This window comes from Lygodium microphyllum, unplaced genomic scaffold, assembly GCF_053477565.2.
Source record: "Lygodium microphyllum isolate KBCC unplaced genomic scaffold, Lygodium_microphyllum_v1.1.10 scaffold_42, whole genome shotgun sequence".
Lineage (NCBI taxonomy): Eukaryota > Viridiplantae > Streptophyta > Polypodiopsida > Schizaeales > Lygodiaceae > Lygodium > Lygodium microphyllum.
The window spans coordinates 505,647-530,965 of record NW_028229525.1 but is presented as its reverse complement, the minus strand read 5'-3'; the positions used below and the strand labels follow the sequence as shown (position 1 = coordinate 530,965).

Below are 25,319 nucleotides of genomic sequence, written 5' to 3'. Positions count from 1 at the left end.
ATTTGACGTCATCTCATCTTCCTCCGGCTTATCACCTTTGTAAAAGTCTGTTGCCAGGTTCTAAAAATGGTAATGGCAACGGCAACATGGGACTCAACCCAACACCTATAGGCACGAGCTGTCGGCAACGTCTATTCAAATCAAAAAGGTATTTTTGCTTGGGCTATCGTTAATCGACTTTTTTCAAAGATAAGCAACGTCTTCAATACAATAAGGTAAGCTTAGCCTTTTCGCTTTCAATGGTATTTTGCGCTTTTTAAATGGTAAGCTTTAAAGTAAATCATACTTAGAAATCGCGAACCCGTGACGTGACGAAAATGCAATAACTAAACGGCAAGGTGTTTAGAAATCGCTATATCCTACGTGAGAACGCAAAGACTAAACTTTTCAGCATGCAATAATTAGAAATATAATGTTAAGACGCAAGGTATTGGCAAAAACATAATGTTGGAACACAAAAACTTACTTACTTACAATAAGGTGCTTATAAAACGTAATATTGAAATGTTTTGAAGGGCCAATCCTTTTGTCATGTCCCTCATTCGTTATGCTATTTTTATTTATTTTTTATAGACTTTCTTGCTTGCTTTGCTTTACTTTGTTTTGCTCTGCTTTGCAAAGCAAAGCTTTGAGGAGCTTTAGCGTATTGACTAAAAGAAGAGGGGCTTCAGCCACTCGACTGAAGGGAAGAGGGAAAGGCAAAGTGCAACGATTTGAATGGCGTTCGACCCCGCGTTACCGACAAAAAATTCTAACCGTTACATGGGAACAAGCCCGTTTTCATAACGTGCATCTTTTACAACATTTTTCAATCGGAGCTTCTCTTATTCCTTTTATTGAGCATAATGAGGCAAGCCGTGCATTAATGAGGTCCACCATGCAGCGACGAGCAGTTCCACTTTTTAGGCCTGAAAGGTGCATTGTAGGTACTGGGTTAGAAGGTTAGGTAGCTTTAGATTCAGGAAGCGTGGCTGTATCCGAACAAGAAAGAAGAATCAAATACGTTGATGGCAATAGAGTTGTATTCTTTGCCAGCCAGGTTGCGGATACTCAATTGAGAGTCTATGAACGTTCTAACAATAATACTTACATGCACCAGAAACCTATAGTTGCTCAAGGAGAACTTTCAAGGTATGGAGAAATTCTAGCGGAAAGGGATAGAAACTAGAATGCCATCTACTAGCAAAAACAACCAAACAATGGCTGTTTCGCATTCTTTCTACGTCCGATTATGCGGTGAAGTGGTTTAACTATGTAGGCTGAGATGCACCCAAGTTAAGGTCCTTTGACGCATTCCTGGCTGCTTCTCTCATGAAAACATCAAAGAATGATGGCATTTGTGTTTATTTCGCTGGCTAGCATTTGTGTTTGTTTCGCTGACCTTAAAACTTGTGTCGATTTCTAAGGCTAGCTGACTTTGAGACGTTATGCGTGTGCTGATCGGCTAGCTGACCTTAAAACGTGCGCTGACCTTAAAGCAGGAACGAACGGTTCTGCGCTGATCTAGCAACACGGTTTTGTGCTGACCTATTGGCTATTATTGTTGTTGACTTTAATTTCATTTGGCTAGCTGACTTACAATCCTATTAAAGAGAGAATATCTAAAATAGTGAGTGCGCTATATATATTTATTGATAAAGTTCAATCTTCAAAAAATATAGCATTACCATCTACTAGCGCATCTAATTGAAATATTAGCAAACAGCATACTTCTGATTCAGATAAGTCTGAAGGCGATTCATCTTCTGTAAATCCATCTTCAATAAAACCGGTTAGGGACAATCCATCTTCAATAACACCGGTTAAGGATAATCCTTCTTCAATAAAACCATCTGAAGTAAAGGAAGTAGAAGAAGACGATAAGGTTCTGAAAGGAGAAGACGATAGGATTATAGAAGAAATAGATGAAGTTGTTAATTCATTGAAACGGGTTAATAGGAAAGGGTTGGGCGAGTCAGAGGACAAAGAAGAAGATTTCAACTTAAAATTGAAACGGGTTAATGAAAAAGGGTTGGGCGAGCCAGAGGACAAAAAAGAAGAAGATTTCAACTTAAGCAATCGTTTTGATAACGAATTGCCTGTATTATCGTTGCAAGACATGATAAAAGAAGGTAAATTATATTATGATTACTTTATATATTGGAGTAAATCCTTACGATTAATGCAGCAACACTTTCCAGTTAATTTCAAAGAACATCCTTTTAAAAATCAAAGTAAAACTCTTTTAGAAGGTAAACTCAATGAAATGAGTAGAAACTCAAGGAGAAATTACTTACTAGTGGAATGAAATAACCAATATATCTACTTTTTCCACAAGATTATTAAAAACAAACACGTCATTCCGAACCCGGGCCAGGATTTCCAAGTTCCGCTGGTAGGAAAGTATGGCGGGTGCGCAGAACCCGGACAAGCTCTTCGAGGTCAAGCTGATCTCTTCTCACAACGGCGTTTCAGCCGTTCCACACACCCCGATAGATCATCTGCCAAGGGATACACCCGGCCTTCCATAGTGGTAGAGGGAACTAAGCTGCCGGGCAGGCCTAACGGGGCTGCCGGGGCCGGTTGAGAGATTATTTATGGCGTTATTCGTCACAACTTATTAATGGTTACAACCCCTTCGGCATGAACAGTTTATCCGTTTGGGCATGGATGTTTCTTTTTGGTCATCTCGTTTGGGCTACTGGATTCATGTTTCTCATATCTTGGCGAGGATACTGGCAGGAATTGATTGAAACTCTAGCTTGGGCCCACGAGCGTACACCCCTGGCTAATTTGATACGATGGAAAGATAAACCAGTAGCTCTTTCAATCGTTCAAGCAAGATTAGTGGGATTGGCACATTTTTCTGTAGGTTACGTATTCACCTACGCCGCATTCCTCATTGCGTCTACATCCGGTAAATTTGGTTAGATATCAAAAAAAAAAAAAAGATAGAGTGTTTCCATTTATGTATACTCGCTATTCTGCCCTTGCGTTGAGCTTATCTTTGTTTTGAAAGAATCCAAGGGTAAGCTCAACCCGTCTCGTTCACGACTTGAACTTATTCTTGAGAAAAAAAAAGTAGGATAGAAGGAAAAATTATGAATATAGTTGGTTCAATCCAAAATTTTATTTCAATATTTTTTATTCATTAATCATGGCAAAAAAGAGTCTTATTGAAAAAGAGAAAAGGAAAGAGAAATTGGTAAAGAAGTATGATTGTGTTCGTCAGTCCATGAAACGGGAGATGAAAAAGAGTTCATCGATACAAAAGAAGTTGGAGATTCTAGAAATGTTGCGGTCCTTTCCGCGCAGCAGTATTCCCACTCGCTTACGTAATCGATGCTCGCTAACCGGACGACCTAGATCGAATTCTCGATATTTTGGTTTATCCAGGCACGTATTGCGTGAAATGGCACATGCTTGTTTGTTACCTGGTTTAAAAAAAGCAAGTTGGTGATTAAAGGGTAATCCTTCTTTACACTTCATACAGAGGAAATCCTTGAGGTAATTCAACAAGCCATTAGTCCCCTTCTCTATTTAGTATTTGACTAAGGAATTACTGATGTTCAATGTAATTATTGAAAAAAATGTATAATAATTACATTGAAAAGGGGGTTAGCCACGCGGGGTAGAGCAGCCTGGTAGCTCGCAAGGCTCATAACCTTGAGGTCACGGGTTCAAATCCTGTCTCCGCAAAGGAATATGTTCATTCATCTTTGAAATAGTCCAATATGACCCTAATCCCTTCAATCCAATTCTTTTTCTCCGTTGATTTACCGAATTAAAGCCCTATTTCTTAAGAATTTCAAGAAACAATCAAAAAATCCTTTTAAATTAAACCCTTCTATGTACTTCTTTTAGGTTTCCATCTTGTAAATCAAAAGAAAAACGCGAAAATTCGTCAATACTTTTTATGACGCTTAGTTGCTTCCTTTGTCATATCTTCTTCTTATCGTTGGAGACAAGGTTATATATCTTGGAAGAATTGGTGAAACATTCTTTTTGATATTCAATCAAAGAGTTTTCATTGAATTGTGTTTTACAAGGGAGAAAAAAGAACGGGGGGAGCCTTTCAATGAAAGGTTAAATTCAATTAATTGAAGTAGATAGTCTTGCTACAAGTGTTTTCCACTCTACATTTTCAATAATGCATATCTACAAGCCCTTTTAACTCAGCGGTAGAGTAATGCCATGGTAAGGCATAAGACATCGGTTCAAGTCCGATAAAGGGCTAATTGAACATCTACTGGCAGAATTAGATTCCAAGATTAGGTTCGGTTTATTATTTTGTTCCCCCAACCCGTCTTTATATATTTTTTTTATATTATGAATATGTTATATCTATTTTTTTTTACTGCTATGCGCTACAGGCACGACAATACTGCGTTTTTATAGATATCAATTCAACTTCTTTTTTTCTATAATCAATAGAATATGATTAATATCATAATGTAAAATTAATGACAAGGGTGGACTGCCAGGTAAACTAACCCCCCCCATAAACTATTTTGAAGTGTTTTAAAAAATTCTTATTATAACTAATAAGAAAAAAATATGGTAATAATAAAGGGTTTAGCCTTTTCCGCTATTCCTTACCTGACCAATTCGAACGGAAGCATTGAGAAAAATGAAGTTATCTACAGTAGATATATCTATTTTTTATTCTATATATTTTTAAATATAACTTTTCGTAACTTAAGCAATTTGGTTATTCTTCTCGTGAGGATCTAATCTGGATCATTGCTACCCGCAGATTTCCATCACTATTCATAAATATTCTAAAGAATCTCTTTGATTCTCTGTGAAGGAAAGGTTTTGCCTCTGGGAGGGATTCCAACATCCGGAAAAATCTTTCCTGATTTCCCTTTCAATCCGAAAGAGATTGGCTGCTTAGATACAAACCCAAGACTTAGTACTGCTTTATTCTCATTCCAAATTCTCTTTTTTGCCTTGAAAATATAATTTTGTTATCTATTTTGATTATGCTTTCTTAGCAATCTATAAAGTTGCTATAATATGCTCGATATATTCTCCTTGTCTAAATTCATTGGATTATTGTTTCTGTCGAAGGAAATAAAAAAAGGAATAGTTTGAAAAAAAGAAATCTTTGAATTGTCACATAATTGGTACTTCTACTCATGTTCAAGATAATGAGATAGAAAGAGTCAAAGGGGAGATTTAAGGGTAGGAGAGGCAGAAGGAAAAGGATAGGCAAGCTGAGGCACTCTGTGGGAGAAAGCGGGGGTCACCCCCTTTTTAATTAAGGAAACCCTTCCTTTTTGAGCAAATATTGTGATAGTTTGCCAAATTTGGAAAGCGAAGCGTTTCTGTTTTGTTAAGCAGGTTTAGTGGCTATTTTTCTTTCGTTTAGAAGATGGCGAGGCCAGGCCCATGCCTTTTTAGAAACCTCCCCACCAATAAATAGAAACAAATAAAAATAACCAAACCACGTCCACGAAATGCCAATACCAAGCAGCTGCTTCAAAACCGAAGTGATGTGAGGGGCTAAAATAACCCATATATTGACGAATACTGCATATTATTAAAAAAATGGTCCCTATAATAACATAAAATCCATAAAACCCAGTAGCTAAAAAAAAAGTAAAACCATAAATACCATCGGAAACGGTAAAAAGTGCTTCATAATATTCCATCCCTTAGAACCCAGTAAAAACCAAAGCCAACTAAACAGTAGCTACTAAAGCGTAAATCGCTTCTTACTTTAAACCCACAAGTATAGCGTGATGGGCCCAAGTTACGGCAGCTCCAAAGAACAATAAAATAATAGTGTTTAGAAAAGGAATTCTCCAAGGGTCTAAGACCTCAATCCCTTTAGGAGGCCGAATAGCTCCAATTTCTACCGTGGGCGCTAAGAAGGAATGAAAAAAGGCCCAGAAAAAAGCTAAAAAAAACATAACCTCCGAAGCAATAAACGAAAGAGAGCCATAACGAAGTCCTAATTATACCACTTTGGTGTAATGTCCCTCATAGGTAAATTCACGTACAACATCGCGCCACCATATAAGCATAGTATGCATGATTGATCCCGAACCAGGACTCAAAAATATTCCACCTCCCGTAAATGAATGCATATACATAACCGCACCTGTGGTACTAGCTAAAGCTCCTATTAAACCCAATAAAGGCCATGGACTTGGATCAACCAAATGATAGGGATGTTCTCGAGAAACGCTCATGTTATTTATTTGATGAATTCCTTTTATCACCTCCCGATATCTATGGCAGTTCGTTTTGTCTGGCAAAAACGTATGCTTGGATTATGCGTCTAACGGAACAGAAGCAAACCAATTGCCCTGCTCTGCACCAGGAAGGACAAAAAGAAAAACCTTTGCTTAACTACTGACGACAGCTGCGGATCAAAAAAAAAGCCTTTTCTGTTTTTTATTTCAATGGCAAATCGTGCCGTGCATTCCGATACACTTTTATCAACTAAACAATGATGCAAAAAAAGGCAATTCGCCTTAGGATGATCATAAAAAGCAACTTCTCTATATATCCATGTATATACGGGACGACTAAAAGACATCATAATGGCTTGTCGACATGTTAAGCTCTTACGCTATTGATATTATTGGTTCATGGGAGAATTCGCTTACGTGAACTAAGAAGATTTCATATTACGCCACTCTGGCCGGCTCAATAGCAGGCAAGCCATGTAACCTATCGATTAGGTTAAAAAACTTTACCAACGGATCCGGATAGAATCCCTTTTTTAGCAAACCAAACTATTCGACCACTCGTCTCATGACCTTTTATCCAGATCGGAAAAGACGACAAAACCTAATCTAAATTAGATAGAAAGGGCCCGTTGTTTTTAGGACTTTGAACAGCAAGGTAAGAAATTTTCCAAATAAAGTAATATTATATAAACGATTAAACCTCGTAATACTGTCATTGCCATATTTTCAACTGTAAACTGGTCTTCAAAGAGACTCAGCTGCTTTCAAGTTATTATAAAGGAATTAGATAGTTAACCTTTATTCCCGGCTCTTCCGTTCACATAGTGAACGGGGCGATAAGAGCTCGCTTTTAGAGCGGATGATCTATTTTGCATTACAATTTTTACATAAATAACGAAATAAAAAGAGCTTCCTTACGCTTACCCTAAGTATACTTCGTTCCTATTATGAAAATGCATCGTGTTAAGATTCGCCATCAAAAACTAATTACAATCATATCTTGGAAGTCCCTAAACCACATGAAATTACTGTAATCTCAAAGGCATCTCCTAATTCAATCGGGAATGTTGAATCAGCAATAGAGAACTTTTGTGGTTAAAAACGCGTAAATACACGGAATGAGAACAAATCTGGAAGATCTTTCCCGACTCAAGAGTCGACATATGTTACTTATTTGACGCGAAGCGTCTTACGGGGGCGCATTATGTATAAATTTTTTGAAAAACTTGCTATGATGATCTCTACTCATTATCCCGTCAAAGTATAGAGAAATTGGATAGAATTTCACTCTTCAATCGCCACCACTCTTTTGTCAAAGGAACCTTCATAATTGAAAGAGAATTTCGAGACTTTCGCGCATTTTTGAGAGTCCAAAGTGACTTTCGTTACTTCAGCCAACACAGGAGGGGAGACTTTTCTTTTACGGAGCGGCTTTAAAAAGGGTACAAAATGGAATGTAAAATGCAAAGAACCAAACACAATAAATAGAATAAAGGTGTAAATATGACTTTTTTTCCAATGCATTTTTTAGGGCTTTCGGGTATGCCCCGTCGCATTCCCGATTATCCAGATGCTTACGGCGAATGGAATGCTTTAAGTAGTTTTGGCTTTTATGTCTTTGTATTGGGGATCTTTCGTCTTTTTGTAGTTGTTCTTAAAACTCTGAGTAGCGAAGACAAGTGTGCTTCGAGTCCTCGGGCTGGTGAATAAGATTCAACCACACTGGAATGGATGATATAAAGTCCTCCGGCTTTTCATACTTTTGGAGAACTTTCGGCTATAAAGGAAACCAGTCCTGAACAACCGCCATCACCAAATGGAACATGCCCGGATGGCTTGCCATTTGCGGTTATGCAAATCAATTTGGCGTTCGATTGTGTATCCTTATCGCATCGGGTCTTCCCCAAGTAATGATAAGCTTGGTGCTACTACGTGATTGCCAAATCTTTAGGGTCAAATTTGACATAAGAACAAACCGTCATTAATATATGATAATAAAAATAAACGAAAAAACCATGCTACTTTTTGACGTCTTTGCGGGCTTGAGTTTAGTTTTTACTATTATGGTCATATGTGCTAGAAACTCTGTCCATTCCGTTTCCCTTCTCATCCTCGTTTCTTGCAACACTTCTGGTTCACTACTTTTGTCAGGTCTTGAGTTCTTTGCTATGATCTTTTCAATAGTTTATATAGGTGCTATTGCCGTATTATTTTTATTTGTAGTGATGATGTTAGACATTAAAATAGCGGAAATTCATGAAAATATATTGCGCTATTTACCGGTAGGTGGTACTATTGGATTAATTTCTCGGTTAGAAATCTTTGTCATTCTAGATAATGATTACATCCCAGTATTATCTAGCCATTCAAATACAATCTATCCAAGATATACAGTGTATGCTGAAAAGATATAAGGCTGGACAAATTTGCAAGCATTGGGCAATTTACTTTATACCAATTATCTGGTCCCGTTTCCAGTGTCTAGTCTTATTTTGTTAGTAGCCATGATTGGAGCTATAATATCAACTATGCATAGAACTACGAAGGTTAAAAGACAGGATGTGTTCCAACAGAATGCTATAGATTTCTGAGAAACTATCCACAAAATACGCTGAAACAAGCAAATATAAGGCATTGTTGTTAAAGCTTCTATTGAAGGGGCAGGCTTTGCCTCCCCGCGGGACTGTATGCATATAAACCAAAGAATTTAATGAATAACATGAATTCTCTTTCTTGCTGTCAGAAATTAATTAATATTTTAGAAATATATAATTCTATCAAAATATATGATAAAGAATGGTCAGATGTTATTCATAATGCTTTTTGTCTTTTTCTTAACTATGAGAATATCATGGCTACTGGCCAACATTATCAAGGGATTAGAGAATGGCTTCAGTTGGCAAATGATCTAATAGTTAAGAAATTTGGCAATCGGAAATATTATAGAAGTAACTGCAGAAGATAAAAATAAAGCTAAAATCTTTGTTGATTGAAATGGTTTAGCTAGTCGGGTTCTCATGGATTCTGAATCTATTGAAAAGAGTTTACAAGTTGGTCATGTTATCAACCCGTCCCGAAATATCTTCTACGCGAATACAATTCTATTTATCAAAACACAACAGATTTATATGCAAAAATAGAGAAAATACCTATAGATATAATTCTCCTTGAGAATAATGAGTTAGGAATAGGAATTCGTCAAAACTTAACGGATATAAATACTTCACTCAGAGATTTAAGGGATTCTATTATACTTCATCTATATCGTGGATGACAGGTTTTTTCTAATTTTTGTAGTCGTGTCTGTTTGCTGTTCGTAGTGGCATATTTGCAACTTGTTTATTTTTTTATGTGATAACGGAGTTAACCCTTTGGGGTGGATAATTGACTTTATTTTACCTTTATTGTTTGTAGTTTTTTTGTATGAAATCCTTATTGGCCAGGCAAATCGGATGGTTTTGCTAACTAAAACCAATACCTTAACTTATAGACAAATATGCATTAACCCTTTAGCTTCTACATTTCTAAGAAATAAAGCCAATAATATGGCAAAACGAAACCTCTTAACTTTCATGCCTAAAGGAATTGCGGAAAGGGACAAATTACACTTTTGGTAAATGATAACCCTTTGAAACAAATAATAGTCGTACAGAGCTGAAGTAAAAGGATTCGAACCTTTGCTTGTTGGTATCAAAAACCAATGCCTTACCACTTGGCGATACTCCATAGAAAGGTAACCCAAAAAAAAAGGCAAGGCCAGAGACGAAAAAATTGAGCTTCCATCACAAATATGGGCTTAGCAGGATTCGAACCTACAATATTGCCGTTATGAGCGGCACGTTTTAACCATTCAAACTATAAGCCCATAGCGCACTATCAATTCGATCAATTTGTCACAAGCAATGGAACGAACTTAAAGTCCTTTTCATAAACCAACTTCATAACCTATTTGGCTAGCTTTAATCATTAATACATGCTTTGTTGAGTAATCTTAGATAATAATATCAATGGTTTGTCTGCCATTCCTATAGCAGTTTAGGTAGCTTAGTTGGTTAGAGCAAAAGACTGAAAATCTTTAAGTAAGTGATTCGAGTCCGCTCCTAAGCGACTATGACCACTGAAATTAGATTCAACGCTAATGATACGCTAGACACAACCAGAACTTCAAATTATGGAACCAAAGTGACAAGACAGTATCTTTAACCATACCGACTTTAAGTTACTAATATGGCAACCAATAAATGGTTAAGATATGGAGCAGAGCCTAATTGTTTCTGTCATCATATGCTTTTATGTTCAAGCCAGTGGTTTCAACCGGGAAAGTGATTATTGGTCTCTTACGTGATTTAATAGAAATACTATTTGCTTGCCTGCTTAAAGGTCGCTAATAGCTTTTATGAAACAAAAGTATTGTTTCAAATAAGCTAGCTCAACAACAACTCCGCTATACTATAGCCATAAAAGTAATAATCCAGTATCCGTTGCTGTGACCAAGCTTAATATCTTTTAAGCCTATAAGCTCATAACTAATAAATGTCAATAAAGTTACATCGAAAAGGCCAACGCTAAGGAACTTCATTTCAATGTTAACAAACAATAAGGTTAAGAACCTTTTGTACACAGCTCGAAGCTATAATGGGGTTACATCCTAAACAATGCTCTGTTTAATCAGCTGTCTAAATAAAGGCCCTAATCAACCGCTATCCTTTTATATACAGAAATAAAATATCGAAATGGCATACCCTATGTAATGCGAAATGACAAAACTTTTGGCTACGTTAGGACGGCATGTTTTCACCCGATCTATCTTTTATAGTCTAAATCATTGGTTTCTCTTATGCGTAGATCAGCTTTAAGGAATATCCGAAACGATCGTAACGGAAAGTAACGCTCTTTTTTTTACACACACAGGAGTATCCCTTATTCATATCATTTCAACTTACTCTCTTTCACTTATCGGTCTGAATCTGGGTTAGGGAGTGCTTTTAAGGCCATAACGCCTTTTTCGTATCGCTTCCATATACGTGATTTTGACATACTTTTTTGTTTCCCTTACCTAGTTATTTGAAAACTAATTTACCGAGCATGTGTAATAATAAGAGACAACAAATTCGTCAAAGCAAATACCCTTTTTTTCAAGTACGTAATAGTGGCTCCCCTTTGAGTTAGAGACCCTATTTCTACCACTTAACAGGTACCGTCTAGGTTTCACATTTTGGGAATGTTACGAGGTTTTCTTTGAGAGAAAATTTTAAGCTGCTTTGTTTCCTCTCAATTTGCCCCACGGTTACATGGAGGCAACCCATGGATAACTACAATGGGGGCAATTTTATTATAGCCTTATATGAAACTTACTATCGGAGATTCCTTATTTTATATAGTCATGCATGGATTAAGCAACTAGCCAATACTTTTTTTTTCAGTGCCAGGATCCTAATTTCGCAGATGGCAGATCGTTTAACCATATGACATAGCCACATTATGTACATACTATAAAGCTCGTAGGCTAGCTTTCAGCCAACCCATTTGCGTAATGTGGGCTTTTTAAAAACTTATTTCTAGCAGGACTATCCGGATCTCCTTGGCAAGGTTCCTTCCTTGAGCTACAAACAATGGCCACAATGATTTCATCAAAAATGCCCTTTAGCTACTAGTAAAATATCATTAAAATAACAGATAAAAAATAGGCTAATTAACGCATATATGAGATTTTTAGCTTGTATCTTCATCTTTCTGGAAGAATCCATCCAGCCACAGGTTCCCCTACGACTACCATGTTACGACTTCACCTCAGTTACTGACCCAACCATAATATGTAGCGGAAACACCTTTAAAACTAAAGTGAATTACACTTAACGGAAGCATAATGCACTTTACTAATAAGTGATCCCTGCTCAATGCTTCAGGCGGAGCCAATTCCCAGGGTGTGACGGGCGGTGTGTACGGGGCTCGGGTACATATTCACCGCGGCATGCTGATCCGCGATTACTAGCGATTCCAACTTCATGTCCTCGAGTTGCAGAGAACAATCCGAACTTAGACAATCTTTACGGATTCGCTCCACCTTACGGCCTTGCTTCCCATTGTAATTGCCATTGTAGCACGTGTGTAGCCCAGCTCATAAGGGCCATGCGGACTTGACGTTATCCCCATCTTCCTCCATAGTAAAACTACGGGCAGTTTTTCATGAGTGCAACACCCAATAAAAAGAATACCGTCGATCTCAAGCAACCATTGAGCTGTACGGCTGCTGATGAAAGACGGCATGGATCCTTTGTAAACAGCATGTCTTAGCAACATGAAACAAGGGTTTCGCTCGTTATAGGAGTTAACCAAAAACGTCTCACGACACGAGCTGACGACAGCCATGCAGCACCTGTACGAATTTTTATCTTATCCCGTTAAGAACAAGTACACTAGTTCATATGTCAAATGTGCATACGCCAAGTGTTTCTATGTCAAGAGCTGGTAAGGTTTTGCGCGTTGTATCGAATTAAACCACATGCTCCACCGCTTGTACAAGCCCCCGTCAATTCCTTTGAGTTTCAGTCTTGCGACCGTATTCCCCAGGCGGAGTGTTTAACGCGTTAGCTGAGCTTCCGATCCGCAGACCAAAAACGAACACTCATCGTTTACGGCATGGACTACCGGGGTATCTAATCCCGTTTGCTCCCCAAGCTTTCGCACCTTAGCGTCAGTAGAGACCCAAAGAGCTGCCTTCGCTACTTCGGCGTTCCTTCGTGTATCTCCAGATTCTATCCCTACGCACGAAATTTCACTCTTCTCTATCTCACTCAAGTAAATTGGTTTCGTAAGCATTCCGCCAGTTGGGCTGGCGTCTTTAACCTTCGACCTAACTTACCGCCTACGTGCCCTTTACGCCCAGTCATTCCGAATAACACTTGCCCCCCCCGTCTTACCGCGGCTGCTGGCACGGAGTTAGCCGGGGCTTCTTCTTTAAGTTTTGTCACCATCGCACACTTGACGAAAGGGTTTTACAAGCGGTATTGCCATTCCTCGCGTTTGCGACGTTCTTCACTCACCCACGCGATATTGCTGGATCAAGCTTTCGCCCATTGTCCAAGATTCCCCACTGCTGCCTCCCGGCGGAGTCTGGGCCGTATCTCAGTCCCAGTGTGGCTGGTCATCCGAAAAGATCAGCTAAGCATCGTAGGCTTGGTTGGCCTTTACCCAACCAACTACCTAATACTACGTAGGCTCATCAAACAGCGCTTTATTATCTTCTCGCATAGCTTTATTGCTTGCGTTGCTTCGGGATCTAGCCCGAACTGTTTGGCAGATTCCTGCGCGTTACGCACCCGTTTGCTACTTTTTTTTCAATTATTCCATAAAACTGGAACAGAAATGACATCCAACTTACATGTGTTAAGCATATCGCTAGCGTTCATTCTGGGCCAGGATCAAGCCCAATTTTTTAGTGAATTTCTGCCATATGAGGCAGGTTGATGATGATTTCTTAGTAAGTTATTAGCTTTTACTAACAACCGTAAGCGGAACGGCCACTGGCAAGGCGAATCATCTTACATTCCGGATACCAAAGATTGTTATTATACAAGAATTCTTGTATCGCTCATGCAGATCTTCCATCTACCGGAAACCAAAGGATTCATTGCAGGAGAGTAAAGTATGGCTGAAAATAGAAGGAATTGACGAGAAGCTAACGCTTTAGGTAAGTACGATAGTCATTACAACTGTTTTTATTGGTTTTTTAGTGGCTTTTCTCCTTATTGGTTTTTGATATAGTCTCCTGAACTAGTGCTTTCCTCGGAACCAATGCATTTAAAAAACGATGTATTTACTTTCAAATAAGATTGACTATATGAAAGACATATTTGATATGATTTTATCATTGCCAGAACCTATGCATTTACCATAGATAATATATTTACTGAAACCAGAACCCATGCATTTATCAAAAACATAGCCAATGCATTTACCGAAACCATAACCAATGTATTTGTCCCATTTAACTCTTATAAACAGTTTAATTAGAAACATCTTTTTTTATTAAGAAAGAAATATGGTACAATGCATTTACCGAAACCATAACCAATGCATTGGATCTTCTTCTTTTTCTTTAAAAACAAATGTCCTTTGGTTCTTTCTTATCCCTTTTTCACATTGTTATACATATCCATCAACAGCTTATTAGTAAGTATTATGAGATAGAGAAACAGTCCATCAACACGTTGAACATTATGAAACAGTCCATTAACTTATTTATTGGTAAGATATAGAAACAGTCCATCAACATATAGACCATCATAGCCAGGATCAATTTCAATTTTTTTTGATTTTTCGATGAAGAGGTTTAGTTTGTCGAAATAGAATCTTTGCCTGGGGAGGTTAGCTTACTCCCCGTGCTTACAAAATGGAAAATTGAATAAATTTCGAAAAAGTCAAAAAAACCGCAACTAATAACATCACGATTCCAAAAATATAAACTTAAGACAGATCTAAAATAAATCCGAAATCTTACCATAAATGACAAACCCCATTACTCATATAATAAGACAAAGCTAAAAAAATGAAATTTACTAGGCCTAAGATAAACCAATGGAAATGCTTTCCAACGAAGAAGGCACATTAATAATAACTTTCAAAAATAAGGCTAAAATGACCAACTTTCAAAAAAAAAATACCAATTAACAATGCAGCAGCCAAAAAAGTTCCAAAGATTCTATGAAGGATAAATAAGATCGAAGTAAGCTATGGCTTATAAATAATAATATGGGGTGATAAAGGTCGATCGATTTACATCCTATTGGCTTTGGTTCAAAAGGCTAAAACGCTTTAGCACTTAAAAAAGGAACTTGCGTCGGCTTTGCCGGCACAAAGTATGTGCTCAACATTCATGAAAATTGCTCTGTCCATCGGAAACCAGCCAGATTACATTTTCGATTCCTGCATACGAATTCCTAAATAAATTCATTATCTACCTTATGCCAAAAAAAAATCAAACAAAAAAAAACAGATAGCGTCTCGAAAATAAAGCAAATACGAAATTTCTATGATAACGCAAATAATTGCATAGTTGCTCTGGCTCTCAGACAGAAAGCAGCCAAGGTTAATACAATAGATTATTTTAATTAATAATGCTAACATTCCTTATCCATTTGATCGAAATAAATAAAAATCCTCATGTCTGCGTGTTTGTTTGGGCATAAAATGAATTTGTTAGCCATAGGCATCGATAGTTTAGTTAGTTGAGCTCCAACGATCCCAATGAATGCCACGGGCATTGATAATTAGTTGAGTCCCAAAAGACGAAACAATAGCCTGTATCATGGTGCAGTCTTTTGAGGAGGAAATGAATCTATCCTTACATCCTAACTACCGTTGAACAAAATAAAAACCTCTATTCAATTAGCTCAAATAATGAAGGCAATTAGCCCAGTCAATAAAGTGCCTCGTTTACGTGGTTCGAATCTGTCATTGCCCAAAATCCAAAGACACCTTAGTTTCTATTGATTTCAAATAAAATGATCAATTACCATGCTTAACCTTTTCGGTCAAAAGGGCCAAACCAAAAAGAAGGAAGGAATTAGTCAAGCCCCCATCCCTGCTCCAGGTACAACCCATTCGTTATTCGGTGAATTTATTTAAAATACAAATAATGTCAAAAAGGCCATCATCAAAGCAAACAAGGCAATCGCTTCTGTCAAGACAAAACCTGGAATCACATAACCGAATAGTTATTTAGCTAATGAAAGATTTCACACCACAGAAGTTATCAAGAAACCAAATGCGTTTCCAATACCAACTGCTGCTCCCGCCAAGGCCGTGGTAGCTGCTCCTGCTCCAATTAATTTTGCACCTTCTAACGTCATTAACTATTTGATATCGGCTAAAGCTGCGATACTATAATAAAATTGGTGCACCAGCCAGTTGATTTGCCTAAACCTACCTTCAAACGAAAACTATACTAAATACAATATTTTATGCCATAGCTAAATAGTAAGCACACATTCGTAATTTTCGGACCTAATAAAAACTGTTTGTTATTAAACACCATTTTTTTTTGGGGCGCCCACTTTACGAAGTGGGCAATGCCGTTGCAATTACGACCAGTAAACAAACTTAGTTGACACACATAGCCTATGCGCCGCTAATCTCGCCGCTTCTCAAGCATTTGACAAAGGCACACCATCTATCTCAAATGAAATCTATCCCGTCGCCACACGAGCCATCCAACTTATGGGATTCCCTTTTCCTTTGCCCATTCTCACTTCTGTAAGTTTACGAATAATCAAAATATCTGCAAAAATCCTTACCCGTATTTAACCATTTCTTTAAAAATGTCTGCTTATAACGCGACGTGCTGCTTCAATGGTTTAATATAAAATACGACCTAGCAAACAACTTTTAATACCACATTTTCCATAACTAAGTCATGTACCGTTCGTTCTGCAACCTTTACGTCTGCCCTTTCAACATTTCCGAAACTTTGTACGTAAAGAATATAGCGTCCAAATAAAATTACTGCCTTTGGAATATCGAAACCGAATGTGGAAGCCACACCTTTACGCCTGAGATCCCATAACAAATAAATGCCTCTGCCCTCACATAATCGATATAATCGGAAAATACATGTAGGGAGGTCGAACCATATCTGGTGTATTCAGTTTAAGCAATTTCTGCACCATTTAATCAACCCGAACAACAAATGCGGATTCCTCTTACATACCCGCAATTTCCAATCTGTTGGAATATGGATGCACGAATTTACACAGATAATTTTCTTCTTTCCAGTCCCCAAGCTATTTCCTAAGCAATTAAGAAAGCGCTTTAATAAGGAAAATCAACTCTTACCGGCTTAATCGAAGTATTGATGTTTGTTTCATCAAGTGAAAAGGATTACACTTCGGACCACCGAGATCTAATCCTTTTCCGGCAACGATGACTGCATATCTTCTTAGTCCCCTTAAATCAAGCATTCGCTACATACAAGCGTCAACGGACATCTCCTTTTAAAAAAGAGTAACTACTGCATAAATCCTTTTCTACAGGTTTCGTACGTTCACATTAGGTATCTTTATTACAATAGTATCGACAGCAGAGATTTTTAGCTTTCTCACATAAGACATTAGCTATATACAGGCATCGTTTCCTTCCTTCGGATTAGTTCTGTTTCTTGTCCACTGTACCGGAAAATCGGGTAACATCTTTGCCACGGAAGAAGAGAGGAGAGAAAAGTAAAAGATTGTCGTCGATTATGTTAACCATAGTAGGATCAAAATGAATTTAGTTCTTCGCATGGAGATAATATTGCGCAACCAAAGGCATGAAAGGTGCGGTTGTCAAAGGGTTTCCGGAGGCCTTATCGACGTATCCGCTAGCTAATTTTTTTATTCTCTGTACAGTTCCCCGGCCAATAGGATAGAGTCAATCGTTTACCTGCGCTTAACGATAGAGGGCTTAAGATTTTTATATGATTAGCTGAATGATGATAAAATGTAGATCTCAGAGAAACAAATCTATGTCTCTTAAACGCTATCCGACCTATGTAAATGAATGATGCAGGCTAAATAAGTGCTCTCCAAGCCGAACATGCGAGTCACCCATCATACGGCTTTTTTACTTGCGCTTGACAGATCTTTTTCGAACATTACATTGTCCTTTCTTTTCCGAGTCGTGAAATAGGTTCTTTTCATTGTTCCTTTTTAGAATTGACCTATTTTCGTAAGAAGAGGGCTTAAGGGGCTCAGCTAGGATAATCTGATTTAAGCCTCCCTTAACACAAGAAATTTTGAATAAGAGAAACTTCTCAAATTCCAATCAAATCCGCCTGAAAAAAAAGAGGTTACGAACGAAGTTAGTAGGCTCCAAAAGCATACTTAATTCCCAACCACTTAATCAGAAGAGAAAATAGTTAGTTAGTGTTAAATGGAATGGGGACAGTCCTAAATCGCTTTTATTCTGTATAATAAAAGGCCTTTTGCTTGCTTTCGGCTTGCCCCATTTTTTTGCCTTTAAAAGCGAATCAAAACCACTAAGTCACTTTACTGCTTTATCTTAAGGCTATCTCTTCATTTCAGCGAGAGCGCTTGTTCATTATGTAAGCAATAAGGCGCATTTTGGCATTTCTGCCCCATCAAATTATTTTCTTTCAATTTTCAACTGCCCTTAGCTTTCAAAGCATAACAAGTACATAGGCCCCTTTTTTTTTACTTAACATTCACTAAGTGCTTTCTTACTTCTAAGTCCTTAGGGGGTCAGCAAATGATATGGGCCCTCTGATTTCTCTCCAGGGCTTTCCCTTTCAAAGATCTCACCGTTGTTTCCTATATGGCTTGTCTATTGCTTAATCAAATGCCCTGCGTTGGGATGTCATTTAGTCTTTTGTTCCCAATAATATAGGTAGTTCCTCCTATTTTTCCCTTCCATTTCTGTGCTATGAGTAAATTAAGGTAAAGTCATTTAGCCTAACCATTCGAAACCTCAGGTAGGCATAGGGTAAGGCAGCATGCGTTCGTGCCCCAGAACTTCGTACTAATGATTAGCTGTCGTCGCTGGTTCTAAGAAAGACTTTGATTTGTGAGCCCTTGCTCTTATCTCCGTGTCAAAAGCAGGCTCGCTTCAGGCTTTGGGCTTATCCTTCAAAGCCTGTAGACTCTTTGGTCCAGAAAATGGTCTTTTTTTGTCCTGCCAACGCCTAAAGTCCTTTAAAGTCATTTTTTATTATTACACATGCCTTGGTCCTTGCCTCCGTTACCGAGCAAAGGTAAGTGCAAAGCCTCTATACAATAGCTTATACAATACGTTTATATAAAAACCAAACCGGTCGCCCTTTCAATTGGCATCATCGACAGTATCATCAACCAAAAAGTAATGATGGACATCATTAAACCAGAAAAAAGAATACATGAATGAATGTCCTTTCAGGAAAATAATAAATAATACACCTACCAAGACGAGATTCAATCCCACGATTCCTCTCTTTAGTCCCATTCCCTTTTAACCTAGTCTTCTCTTACCCTACTTTAGTTCTATTCGTTGTTTTCCTAGAGAAAATCCTGGAAAGAATGACACAAAAAAACCTTTTAAGATCAACATTTTAATATAACAATTCTCTATAATAATAAATAGAGTCGACCATCACTTTCCGGCACTACAATATAAGTCATAAAATAACTTAACTTTTATCTACTGGCGTAAGCCGAATGAAGTGCTCTCCAAACCGTATGAGATGGTCGCCTATCATACGGCTCTTTCACTCAAGTTGCCTATATCATGATGGGTCGAAGGAAAGGAAACACAAACACTTGCTTTCCTTGCACCTGCTTCTCTTTAGTGATCGAACGACAATGTGGCTTGATTTTAATAATTTTCATTTTTATCAATGTGGGAAAGAGCCTTTTCTTTATCCTTTAGAGATGTTTTGCCCATTTCGTTTCCATCTCATTTAATTGCCCTTTGTATTACTTTTAGTTTTAGGTTATCATTTGAACTCGTTATTGCGTGCTTTTTGATTATAGCTTTACTAAAAGTCTTCCTAGCCATAGAAATTAGGCCTGCGAATCAAGTGCTTCACCTCGTAAACTCTTATTTCACGCTATTTGCATGCAAAACGTATTTGAAAACCCACTCAATACTTCATCGTAAGTCAAATAACAATGCTGCGGCAGATGGATAAGGAATTGAGCCGTGGCTCTTGGTTCTGAACATACCCCTCATTTACCGTAAGCTTCGCAAAAGGCATGCAATGTGTCCTGCTATTTGGTAAACAGAAAAGTCTCTTAGACAGGCCTGCTAAATGAAACAAAATTATCCAACACCGCAGCTATCACAATAAGATACTAAACGCTGCCGTTTCCCAAACAAATCAGCTGAGGTTTAGCTGATAATTATAACATTTCTATATTAGTCAAACGGATTCCAAATGGCAAAGGAGACTTAGATGAAAGCGAAATGAAGACAGGCAACTTCCTATAGAACAATTAGAGCTGTTAACTGTTTAAAAAAGGCATCACGATCGGACAGCTTGACTGATTTACAGATCAAAGTCTCTCAACAAATCACCGGACTAAAAAAACAAAATTAATTAGCATGTCTCGAACTCCATCCAAAGATCGATCCGATCTTTCTATACTGCTTAAGTGTACAATGTCCCTGTCGAATAGGTACATTAATTTAGGTTCCTTTCCTCTCACCGCTAATCTTGTAACTAAGATTAAAATCGGTAAACGGGTACTACAACCCGTCGGTCTCATGTCTTAGCCCGCAGGTTAGATGCGTGGTTCACTGGTTTCATTAAATGCTCTCATTCTTTATCGAAGCTTTCAAACGCGCAAAGCCGCAGGGCAAACGAAGGGCTCTGACCTTTTATGTCTAAATACATCCGCCAACGATCTACGCATGTACCAAAAGGCTGTAATGTTGGTGAAAAATTAAGTCCGGTTGCCCTGTAGCACTTTGCGTTCATGATATCTATATTTCATTGCGCTTTGGAGACACGGTCGGTTGAAGCACTCTTAAGAATCAATTAGCTTCAGTGTCTTTTATGATATGCTCTGGTTCCTTTTTTTGGCCTTTTTGGGTGCTTTCCGTTGCTTGCGGTGGCCTTTAAAGAAATTGTGTTTGTTTCGTTGCGGACATCTGTAATGTTTTGATTGACATGCTAAGGCAAGTCATTTAATAGCTTTACAGTCGCCCTCACTAAACCGACTTGAATCTGAATGATAGTTCGGATTAAGTCTGACCGAAATCGGATTTGCCTTTTGTGCCATATTTTATTATTAGCGTTTTGATTTTGATTATTTTTGAGGTTTTTCATATAGAAGCAAACTCTTTTTCATGCCATTTTTTATCTTTCAAGGTTTGTGCTACGCGTTCTTGTACCCTTTGTTCTAAGTCTTCTTCGTTCTTTTGCTCTAAAGCCTTAAGTTTTTCTTTAAGTTTCTTACGTTTGGAACGTTCTATTCGTAGTTCTTCTTTAAGCTCATGTAGGTTCCGCTCTAAGGCACTAATTAATGACAAATGTTTGTCAGATTGTAATAAAGGCTCTAATAGATTAGACAATGGCAATTCAAGAATTGAATTGTCGGTTCCATTGATTGGCTTATCAGTTTCATTGACTTTTGAGTCTACAATCTTTTTTGGTAAGATATCTATCCATAAACCATTTTCCTCAAATATAGGTTCTCTCTTAAAAGAAGGATCAATTCCTAAATTCAACATTATTTTTTTGTTTGTGACCAAATAAGCAGGCATCAATAAAAAGGCTTTTTCATACAAATCATGCCATAAACTAATTTCTACGCTTTCTCACTACTGTTTTAAAACTACATTTAGTGGGCTTTCCCCAAGGCGACACCGAAGGTCTACCTCCTTTCATACGTCCCTCGCCTCCTCCATATAGATAATCAACCAGATTCATAGCAACACCTCGAACGATAAGACGTCTGCCTAACCACCGGCGTTACCCCGCTTTAGCAAGCTTACATATACTGTGATTAGAATTGGATACTATACCAAGAGTGGCTCGACACCAAGAATCTGTAGCTTTGTGAACACCTAAAAATGGCCGCACAATACATTATGTGCTCTCCTTCTCAATTATTTTGGCTTTGATTCCCGCGGCTCAAGTCGATTTTGCACCTTAACCTGGATTCTGTTCAATACTATGTACCCATGAACCTTTAGCCATATGAGCTAATAGTGTGCAATTTCCCATTATTCATAAATATGAGTCAAGTACGTATTTATTGTCACTATAAGAATTTACCCAGTCTACTTCAAGGCGCAGCCGAGAACCATTTAGATGGCGGAGCAACCATTTTGGGCCTTCACGAGCTGTGTCGGGCAAGGTAAAAAGATTAGATTCACTACAATTTATTATCATCCTGCCCGGTTCTAATCACTAACTAGCCAATATATGAGTGTTAGCCTAAGCTGCATTATTACTGATAAAGCTTGGCTTCCGAACCGTACATGAAACTGATGGCCTCATACGGCTCTTCCTAAGAACTAAAATAACCACTGGCTTTTGCCAAAGACCCATTTTTAATGGTTGATTGCGCCAATATCGATATGCCTAAAGTATGTTCATTTTATTTATAAGCCTTCGTGGTTAAGATTTTAGGGCTTTAAGTTGGCCTATTCTTCTCAAAGAATCCTATTGCACTCACGAGCATGCAGCCCGGCAGGCCTTCCGTTTACGGAGCTTCATGGGCGTTGCCCCGTTTCTCGATCAGATTTTGAATGTGAGCTATACCCCGCAAGACAATCTACGAGCGTATGGCTTTGCCAATTGACCTCTCTTCTCATACGATTGGGAAGGCTGCTTAGTGATAAGCTTTCAGTCGTCACCATTTTGGCCTCTTTTGCCATCGCAATAAGATAACTGGCCTTTAATGTGGTCAGCACCGACCGTGTTTAGGCTACGGAGCTTACGCTCATTCACATGAATTCATTGCGTTATGATTTGGATCTTTTGTTTCTATAATTGTAAAAGCAGCCATTTCCTTTTCAAGGCCCAAAAATCTATCTATTGCGCATTTTTGCTTTTGGCGGAATTGGATATCCACATCTGTTCGAAGTTATCGTTGCCTATGCGAACAACGTAGATCGCTGTACGAAAGACATTGCTTAAGACCAACGGGTCACACGGAAGATGTACGATCTGCTCTGCACGCCTCAGTAACTGACTTTTTTTTTATCTTTGGCTGTTTTTTAAGACTATGCGTAGATTTGATAGTTTCTTTTTCATCCCTTCTTAGCATTTTGCGCCGAATTCTTTGCACCCATAGGAAGCTGCGCATCCCCCACCTGCACAGCAACTTGGTCTAGGATAGCAAGTTGCACTCACTGGCACATAGCATTCCTTCGATCCACCATACTGAAGCAATCCAAGAAGAACAATTTAAGTCATATTCGATCCTTTCTGCAATGCCCAAAGATGAAGTGCTCCGTTTCCAATCAATTCTTCACTACAATCACCTCAATCCACCTCCCCAGTAAAAAACCGTGATACGCCCTGACGCATTCCTTCCAGCGGACCTCTTGTCACTATTGGTCAATTTTTTTACTGCCTTACCCTTCCAGTAACCTTTCATAAGTTCTCTAATCTTTTTCCTTTACTCAAGGCATCCATAATGTCGCAATATAGATAGTGCCATGAGTACGCTTTAAAGCTGACCTCATTAATCAGAGATACAAAGATCAATCACTTTACGTTGTCAGCATGAAATGTAAAATATAGTTGATGTTATCTATAACCGGGCTAGTGCAGTGAAATTGGGCTTACGTTCTTAGTCAATTCCCAACTTATCTGCCCAATCAACTGCCATGATTTCATATATATGCATAATCATAATTGTATATGTGGCTATGACCGTATACAATCTGAGGCCAAGCCTGTGTGGAGCTGGCACGTGATTTATTGAACTCACTTATGTCAATCTCAAACGGATCCCGAACAGCCGCCAATTAAAAGGCAATGCGATTTTGTCTTTTTGAAAGTAAACAGGCCTAGATTCTTTTTAATTGACTGTCTCCCGTTGACTGGGTTTTAAGCGTTGTTAATGCGTTTTTCTTTTTTTGTACGTACCGTTTTTTCTGTATGTTTGATTTTGCTGCGTTTGGATTTGTCTGTGCAGACAAAATTTCATCTTGTACCTTTGCAAATAAATATCTCATTTCTGATTATACTAGGGTATAGCAAAGAGCCCTAGAGCAGTTCGATAAGAAAAAGATATTTCCGATTAAATTCCAAGTGGATGGTGAAGTTTCAACCAAAGTAACTTCTCATGCGATTTATGTGCTTCCGTTTCGATGACTGGCAATTCTTTATGTATCCTCATCTCAAATTATTCTCTAGATTTCTTATCAATATGCAGTAATCATAACACTGTGTATAAGACCCATTTACCAAAAAATCCAATCCGGCATGTGTTATGCAGATGCCCTATTGATAGTCTTTCGAAAGACTTTACCGTAATGTATGTCTTGGCAGTCGTTGCTAAAATCCAAATCGTTCTTTAAAATACAACGGCATAGCAAAGACTTACTTAGGCTCTGCGGTCTGTTTCTGATGTTTATAACCGTTCGTTCATTAAAGAGAGGTTGCTTTTAAGCATCCTAACGGCCCTGCTTTTGATTCAGCTTCTGCCTCAACATCTTTTGATTTAGCAAAAGGAGGATTATGTTGAACCTGTTCATCAATAGTGCAATCAAAAGGGTGTTGAACCTTCTGTTCATCTCCTTTTGAATCAAAAGTCTCAATTTCAGGCGCACCTTCTGTTCTAGCGCTTTAAACATTGCCAAGGAGATCCTTCCACCCACACCAATGGGCGTCGAAACGGATTTTGGAACCTATTTACATTTTCTATGAAAGGAACGGTCAACGAGCCCGCCGGTACGGACGCCATTAAGAGGACCCCCAATAATTTATTGGGAACTGTACGAAGTATTTGAAAGACAGGGAAAAAGTACCATTCGGGTAATATTTCCAATGGAGTCGCAAAAGGATTTGCTGGTTCACCAATCATTGATGGTTCCGGAACCGCAAGACCCACAGTACATGCAAACGTCCCTAAAATGACTACTGGAAAAATATATAATGGGTCGAGTCCATTTATTAGCTTTTTCTAGTGCAGAAAACTTGTAATTCCTTACTATCTGGCATAATTGTCTTGTTTCATCCTGAATATGAAGTTAGTTGCAACAGGTTGCTGGAGGCAGCAAAAATAGTACAGGTTGCCAGGCTAAAGGATTGGTTCATTTTTTTTTTCAAGCCAATAAACTTATTTTTAGTGAAACTATTCATAATTCTGCGACTGGAGAGCAACCAACAAAGAAAGATGGAGATCCGGCATTATGGCGCGTGATCCTCCTAACCCTAGATAAAAGGTGGAAAGCGAGGATAAAGTGCTTTAGTTAAGTGTCATTGCTTATGACGTTATTGCTGTAGCCTCAAGGAGGTTTGGCCATTGCTTCAACCTTCCCGAATTCCTGCAGATTCGGGTCGTTTTCCGCCACCGGAACGTCTTGAAATAATTCCCATATGGTGCGGGAGACTCAATTGATCTAGACTCAGAAGCTGGGATTTGACCCTTTCCATCGATCGGTTGGGCCAAAGCATTTACTGGCTTAAAGGCCTAAGAAAGAATTACT

At 38.3% G+C, this 25,319-nt stretch overlaps 2 non-coding genes and 1 pseudogene across 2 annotated transcripts; 1 reads left to right on the top strand and 2 right to left on the bottom strand.

The window, feature by feature from the left end:
- The first annotated feature begins 4,143 nt into the window (after positions 1 to 4,143).
- On the top strand, positions 4,144 to 4,215 carry TRNAT-GGU (transfer RNA threonine (anticodon GGU)). Its single transcript has one exon. It is a non-coding gene; the product is annotated as a tRNA-Thr (tRNA).
- A 5,758-nt stretch (positions 4,216 to 9,973) lies between these two features.
- TRNAM-CAU (transfer RNA methionine (anticodon CAU)) lies at positions 9,974 to 10,047 on the bottom strand. The gene has a single exon. It is a non-coding gene; the product is annotated as a tRNA-Met (tRNA).
- Positions 10,048 to 11,922: 1,875 nt separating this feature from the next.
- On the bottom strand, positions 11,923 to 13,614 carry LOC148008988 (18S ribosomal RNA; annotated as a pseudogene).
- Between the last annotated feature and the right edge of the window lie 11,705 nt (positions 13,615 to 25,319).